Here is a 7,275-nt window from a genome sequence, read left to right as displayed (position 1 = left end):
CTTCTGGCCACCAAGGAAGAGATGCCACACACCAATGGGCCCAAGACAGCTCAGGTTATCCATGGCTGTGACATCTGTGCTGCCATAAAGCAAGCCAAGGGCATGAAGCCTTGTGGTACAGGGGACCGTGGTCAAAGTACAAGTATGGGGAGGCCTGGCAGATGGATTACATCACTCTGCCTTGGTCTTGCATTGGCAAACAGTGTGTGTTAACCATGATAGAGGGAAGCACTGGGTGGCTGGAAACCTACCCAGTACCTCATGCCACTGCCTGCAACACCATTCTGTGTCTGCAGAGTCACATCCTGTGCAGACCTGGTACCCCAGAGAGAATAGAGTCAGACAATGGAACCCATTTCAAGAACAACCTTTTAAGCAGCTGGGCAAAAGAGCATGGGATAGAATGGGTTTAGCACATCCCATACTACCCACAAGCTGCAGGAAAGACTGAGTGTCACAATGGCCTGCTGAAAACCACCTTGAAAACTATGGGAGGTGGAACTCTCAAAAACTGGGAGAAGCACCTTGCAGAAGCCACTTGGCTGGTGAACAGCAGGGGATCGGTCAACAGAGCTGGTCCTGCTCAGTCTGCCTTACTGCCCATAGCTGAGGGAGATGGAGTTTCTGTAGTCTGTGAAAGGAAATCTACTGGGGAAAATTGTGGGTTGCTCCTACCTCTGGTGGGGGAAAACCTATCAAAGGGATGGTATCTGCAAAGGGTCCTGGTCACACATACTGGGTAATGCTTGAGACAAATACTATCGAGTGTGTCCCACAGAGAAATCTCACTTCAGCTGAAAAGGTTTAAAATCTCAGAGTTGGTTCCATGTATTCTATGCTGTCTTGTATTGTAGCTGCATAATATTTGTATCATAGTTGTGTAATAATTGCATTATAGTTTATAAGTGGTTATAAGTTGTTTTTTCTAGTTACACCCTCACCACAACATGTGCAACAGAATCCACACTACACAAGCAGCTATCCAGAGAAAGTTCTACAGCATCACAACAAGGCATCCAACAGAATCTACACCACACCAGCAGCAACACAGAGAAATTCTGCATCACCACAACGAGGCGTCCAACAGAACCCTGCGTCTGATTCTTCACTGATGCCCTGCAGTGAAAGACTGTTCCTGATTTCCCTCCAGAGGATGTCTACGACCATCTCACCTACACCTGTTTTCCTGATGCCTTACAGAGAGAGACTGTTCCTGATGTTTTCTTCACAGAGGGAAAAGACTCTTTCCTGAGTTCCCACAAGACCTGTTCACTGACTTTTCTTCGACGTTTCTGTCCCACTCACACCTCACCAACCTGCACCAGACCAGAGAAGCACGTTGCCTTGGGATACAGCCGGGGACCAAGAAGGACTTTAAGAACTCTTAATCCATGAACACTTTTTCCTATCTTTGGAGAAGAAGACTGTTCATAGGAAGGTGGAAGTGGTCTAAACGAGGGCCTAAACGTAAAAGTGGTCTAAACGTAATGGAGCAGCAACAGCCGCCGCTGCAGGCTACGGCAGCTGAAACAGAGTCTGTCATGGCGGAAACCGCGCAGGCAGGGGCGTTACAGACAGAGGCGTTACAGACACCAGTGGCAGCAGAGGCCCTGGAAGTAGTGGCTGCACAAGTTAATGATTTATTTTCCAAGCTGGCATCTGTGTTTGAGCCTGCCCACATATGGACAGTTATGAACACGCTTGCTAATGATACTATGGAACAAGTTGTTGAAAGGTCGGCAAATATGATTATCATGTTGTACATAGCTTTTAAAGATATAGAGGGAATGGACATTGAAATTTTTGTTTTCTTGGTGGCATGTTTACTTAAGACTCAAGGCGAGTTTGATGATCTGGTTAATGAGAAAAGAAACTTGGAACAGCAAGGGGAGGCGTTGAAAAGGCAAAATGAGGCATTGCTAGCCGATAAAAGGAGCTTATGTAGTAGAGTTGCTTGGCAGGGCATAGAATTAAATGCAGATCAAGAAATAAAGCGGCTTCAGAACGAGAGAGATGAAGCTATTAGAGAGGTTGATATAGTGAAACGAAATGTACCCGCAGTAAGTGAGGAACTGATAAGGGCTCTAGAGGACAGACTGGAGCAGGCAGTCCTCCAGGCATTACAGCAGAGCCGAACCGAAGCGCAGCGAACTCAGTCCCCACAGCAGCGCGCGAGCTTGGGGTCATCACCGCCGTGAGTGGCGGTTTGCCGCGGGGAAGAGGCTGCCCCCCACGGTGTGCCAGCATTCTCTCCGATCCGAGAGTCAACCACTTATCAGAGTTTGCCTGCCCCTTCGCCTCCGATCCAAATACCGCATACGGTACCAATGCAGTTACCGCCACCATTGTCCCGAGCGGGAACGCCGGCTTTCGGGCCGTACGATTTGAGTATGTTTCAGGACACATCGCAGTCCGGTTCGTCCCAATCGTTGCGCCCACCGAGCCAGCCGCGTCAGCTGCCGGCGCAATCCATGCCCGCTCCTCTGCCGCTTACTCTGGAGGTGATCGTTCTTGGCTCTGCTGCGAGCCAAGCTAAAGCTAACTGTTGGGATAGGCCGCCCCTGCGACCAGCGCCACCTCCACAGCCGGCATCTTCCGACCCAGCGCCGTTTTCCCAGCAGCCACGCCCCAAGCCGCTATCACGGAGCGGGGGCAGCCGCGTGCCTGCACCACCACGCCCCAAGTCTCCGCCCAAAGGTCCTGCGTCTGCGCGATCTCTCCAGAAAGAGGAAGGTCCCACACCTGCGCAGCACCACCCCGAGGAGTCGCCCAGAAACGTGTCGACGAGCAGCAACACAGAAATTGAGGAGATACACGCAAGTCCGAAGACAGCCCCCACAAATCCTGCTTACAAGACAGAAACCGTGCAAGGAAAACGGGGAAAAAGCACCGCAATTGAGAAAACTCGACCATACTCTGCACAGCAGAAGCGTGAGTTAAGGAGGAAATATTCCCGATTGCCTAGAGAGACTATAACTGATTATGTTTATAGAGTTATAGTGAATGGGGCAGATTCTGTAATTGTGTCCCTCGACGAGGTAAAGGGTCATTGCTGGGGACCTAAAGTGTTTCTCGGGGATGGTCCTCCGGGTGAGCTTGCATTAAGTACTAGAATCCTTTATTGGGCTGGTTCTTATCATTCTTCAGATAGAGGTGAATTAACTGAATTTTGTGTTTCAGATGGTGATGATTTAATTGAGGTAATCACAAAGATGGCATGTATGCAGGCCATGGATCAGCATGGAAAGTACCCGAATCCTATGGATGCCCCAATAAAACCAAACAGGCTTCATCCTTTAGTGAAAGGTTTACCGAGGACCCTAGGGAATATATGTGAGGTTAGGAGAGGATGTATTGAGAAAGAACTGCAAGAGAGTATAGGGACAGGAGATAGCTCATTGAGCCACATTACATGGGGGGAACTCCTAGAGGAATTAGTTGCAAAGGGGCAAACTATAAGCTATGCTGACGATATGCCTTTGCAGCCTTCCTTCCCTACGAAGAAGGTATTTCACAGCAAGAGCAAACCTCCAATTGCCCCACGTGGAAAGAAGCAAGAAGAGAGGCATGTTAAGGTATCAGGTAGCCCTGAAAGCCCAAAGGGGAGCCCATGAACAAGTCCACGGTCAAGCCCCAGGGGAAGCCCTGAGACTAGCTGTCGCTTTAGTTCGGGAATACTTTGGGGGCAGAGTCCCTGCTATGGGCAAAACTTCTACCTAAAGGAGCACAAATATGGAGTGAAGGCTCGTGATTTATTCAAAGGAAATCCCAGCCGGGAAGACCCCATGATGGCTGAATTCAGTGCTATGAGTAAAACCATCATCGATGTGGTGAAAAACCTATTAGATCAGACAAAACAGGACCGCAGAAGGGGTTCCAGAGCTGCCTCTCCTGATGAATCAGACTAGTTTGATCAATAAGGGCTAAGGCAGGTTGCTGCAGCAGCTGAAGATTTTGAAATTGTTGACAGATCAAGGATTAGTTATTCCAAAGGAGAAGTGCTAAGACCTAAGCTTTGGTAACAGGTGCAATGTCTGTACCAAGGTGCCCTATAAGAAACTGAAAAGGGTTGAATACCTTAAAATAAAACTATGTTGTTTTTCCTCAACAGCATTCAAAGAGACCGAGACACGGTACTCGCAATGGGAAAAGGAACTCCTTTCCCTAACTCGGGTTGTCAAAGAAGCAGAGAAGCTTTGCACTACACAAGGTATTGTAGTGCAAGGCCCATTTCCTCTGCTAAAATCGATCCTTAAAGGATCTCCTCCACCAGAAGGAATTGCCCAAAAGGCCACTGTAAGAAAGTGGTATGCTTACCTAGAGGGAATCTCACAGCTTATGCCGCTGAGAGAAGGACCTACTAAAGTATCCAAATTACAGCAGCCCATCAACCCTGACAAGGCACTACTTGGTCAGCCGTATAAGCCTTCTCCTATTCAGGTGGCCCCAGAAATGACCGCAGACTCTGATAAGTCAGGAGTGTGGTTCAGATGCATCTTCTCGGAGAGTGGGGTCAAAGTAGCATTATAAAGCCGCTGCCTTGGAGATTGCTACAGGCCAAACAATCACTGAAGAAGGTGATGGCAGTGCACAGGTAGGGGAACTGCGTGCTCTCATGCTAGCAGCAGAGCACGGAGCAACAACCATTTACACTGATTCCTACTCCACATTCAAAGGTGCCAGTGGATTTGCCAGTGGGAAGCGAATCAGTGGAAGGTTTCAAATGTGGAAGTTTGGAGGGCTGATGACTGGAAAAGACTATTAGAGATAGGCCGATCCAGATCCCTTGAAGTTGGTTGGGTTAAAGGGCATTCCAAACAGCAAACTCCAGCTGCAGCCTGGAATAATCAGGCAGATTTCCTGGCAAGAATAAACATAGTTGAAGATGAGAAAGATGAATGGTGGAGATTAGCTGAATGGCTACACATTAAAAGAGGCCATTCAGGAAAGGCAGACCTCTACTACGAGTGTAGATCCAGAGGATGGCCAATTTCTATGACTACCTGCGAGGAAATCATTTCAGCTTGTCCACAGTGTAAAATCAGGCTTAAAGCCGATCACCCCAACCTAGCCCCAGCACAACACATTAGAGGAGACAAGAAATTATGGAGCACATGGCAAGTTGACTATGTGGGCCCATTTAAACCCTCACATGGAAAGAAATACATACTGGTGGGGGTGGAAGTAGTTTCAGGATTAGTCATGGCTACAGCAACTAGTGCTGCCACAGGAGCTCAAACTATTGAAGCTTTAAAGCAGTGGTTTAGTTTCTTGCCAATGCCAGAATACATCCAAAGTGATAATGGATCTCACTTTACAGCGTCATCTGTACAAGACTGGGCTAAGAGTGAGGGAGTCACATGGGTATTCCATACTCCCTACTATCCTCAAGCTAATGGTATTGTAGAGAGAACAAATGCTCTGATTAAGAAACATGCTATTGTGTCCAAAGGTAACTGGCATAAACGTTTGCCATATGCAGTTTTCATTGTGAATAACCGATGGGGTAATTATGGTAGTCCTAAGATAAGAGCATTTTGTCCTGACAAGCCAGTGGAGAATGTCAACCATCCACCAGATAAATCTCAACACCCTCAACAATCACTACACAGGTTACAGGTGGGACAACCAGTAATGGTAAACTTACCTTCAATCGGAGTTGTGCCTATGACCCTGTCAAAACCAAATGGGTTGTATGCATGGGAAGCAACCGATGTAAGTGGGAAAACTCATCGCATCAGTGTACGATGGATTCTCCCAGACTTCTGAATTGGTTTTGCATATACCAGGTTTTCTTGCTTTGTAAATATTCAATAAAGCTGTGTGTTATTCAGGGGGTGGGCATATAGGATTAATCTATCTTAGGTTATAGTTATGTTTATGTATTAGTATACTGTTCATGTATGTATAATAGTTAAGAATACTTGTATTTTGTTTTGTTTTCCGATTTTTGGCTTAATGTGAGCCAGGGGGTGGAGTATGTCATGGAGGGTAGCAGAAGCCCTTAGCAGGCCTCCCTGTTGTGAAAGTTATAGTGTCTCACATTAATGCCAAGAGCATCGCAAAACCAAAACAATCCTTCAGTCCCATGAGAAAGTCTCTCCCTGGTCGAGATAAAAGGCAAACAATGGCCACTGTTTTGGCTAGGGGGAACGGCAGTTCTCATGCCTGCTCGACACCTGGTGTGGGCCGAGCTTGGGGTGGTCTTAGAAATTGTTTTGGTAAGAATTCTCCAATTGTATGGATTGATTATAATTTTGTGCCAATCTGTAAGAATGATGTAAAATAGCCTGGACTGGAGGGTTACACCTCACATTATAAAAATGGTGTGCCTTCCTGGATCAGAAGTTTGCTTGCTTGAGCTTGCTGGTACCTGCTCCTACCTGCTCGCTCGCTAGCCTGCCTGTCTGCCTCGCTCCTGCCGCGGTGACCTCTCGCTCCTGATCGGCCCTGCCCGACGAGGGGCCCGCAGAGGCCTGAAACCTGCTTGGGCCCAATCCTGACGAACAAAGGGACACCGCCCAAAACCTCGAACTTTACTGAACTGAACTACGAACAGTGAGTAAATTGGAGAAAGAACTCTTTACCTAAAGACTGAATAACTTTAAAGACTCAAAAGAACTCTAGAGACATCACAGACTCTCCTTTATCTGCTATTTTCTGAAATGTTATTCTACAACTTCAATCCTAAAGGAACTCACGTGGGGAATTTAGTTCGGGAGGGGGATCTCTGTGTTTGAGCAATAAATCACTTGAAAATCCACAAGTGAGTCTCCACGTATTTTCCCCACAACCTCCCAAACTACCTTCCGTGACAGGCGGAATGTATAGGATTAACACTCCAGGGGGAATAACCCTGAAGCTGGCCCTAGGAGTCTTGACCCCTCCCCAGGGGTGGGTCTGAACACCACCAGGTGATGTTTAGTCTACTCCCCCCTCTTCCTGTCCCATAAAAGCAGGGGGGCTTCCAGTTTATCTCTTTCGTACCCTGCACCTCTCTCTCTGCATCTCCCTGCATCGATCATACCACCATTACCAGCTGTTTTACCATGTGGCCAGCACCCACGAGGCAGACAAAGCCATCATCACAAACTCAGGTTGTATTTATACACTTTGTATTCTGCTATTTTCCCTTCCCTATACCTTTTGTAAACTTCCCTACCTCAGATACCTCTTCTAAGTTACTGTTAAACTTTTCCTTTTAACTTCCAAATGGAGTGAGATTGATTTTATTGGGGTGTGCTTACCTTTCCTCTCTACTTCTAACTCCTTTCT

Source organism: Pogoniulus pusillus, unplaced genomic scaffold (assembly GCF_015220805.1).
Source record: "Pogoniulus pusillus isolate bPogPus1 unplaced genomic scaffold, bPogPus1.pri scaffold_62_arrow_ctg1, whole genome shotgun sequence".
NCBI lineage: Eukaryota > Metazoa > Chordata > Aves > Piciformes > Lybiidae > Pogoniulus > Pogoniulus pusillus.
Note: the sequence above shows the minus strand (reverse complement) of the source record.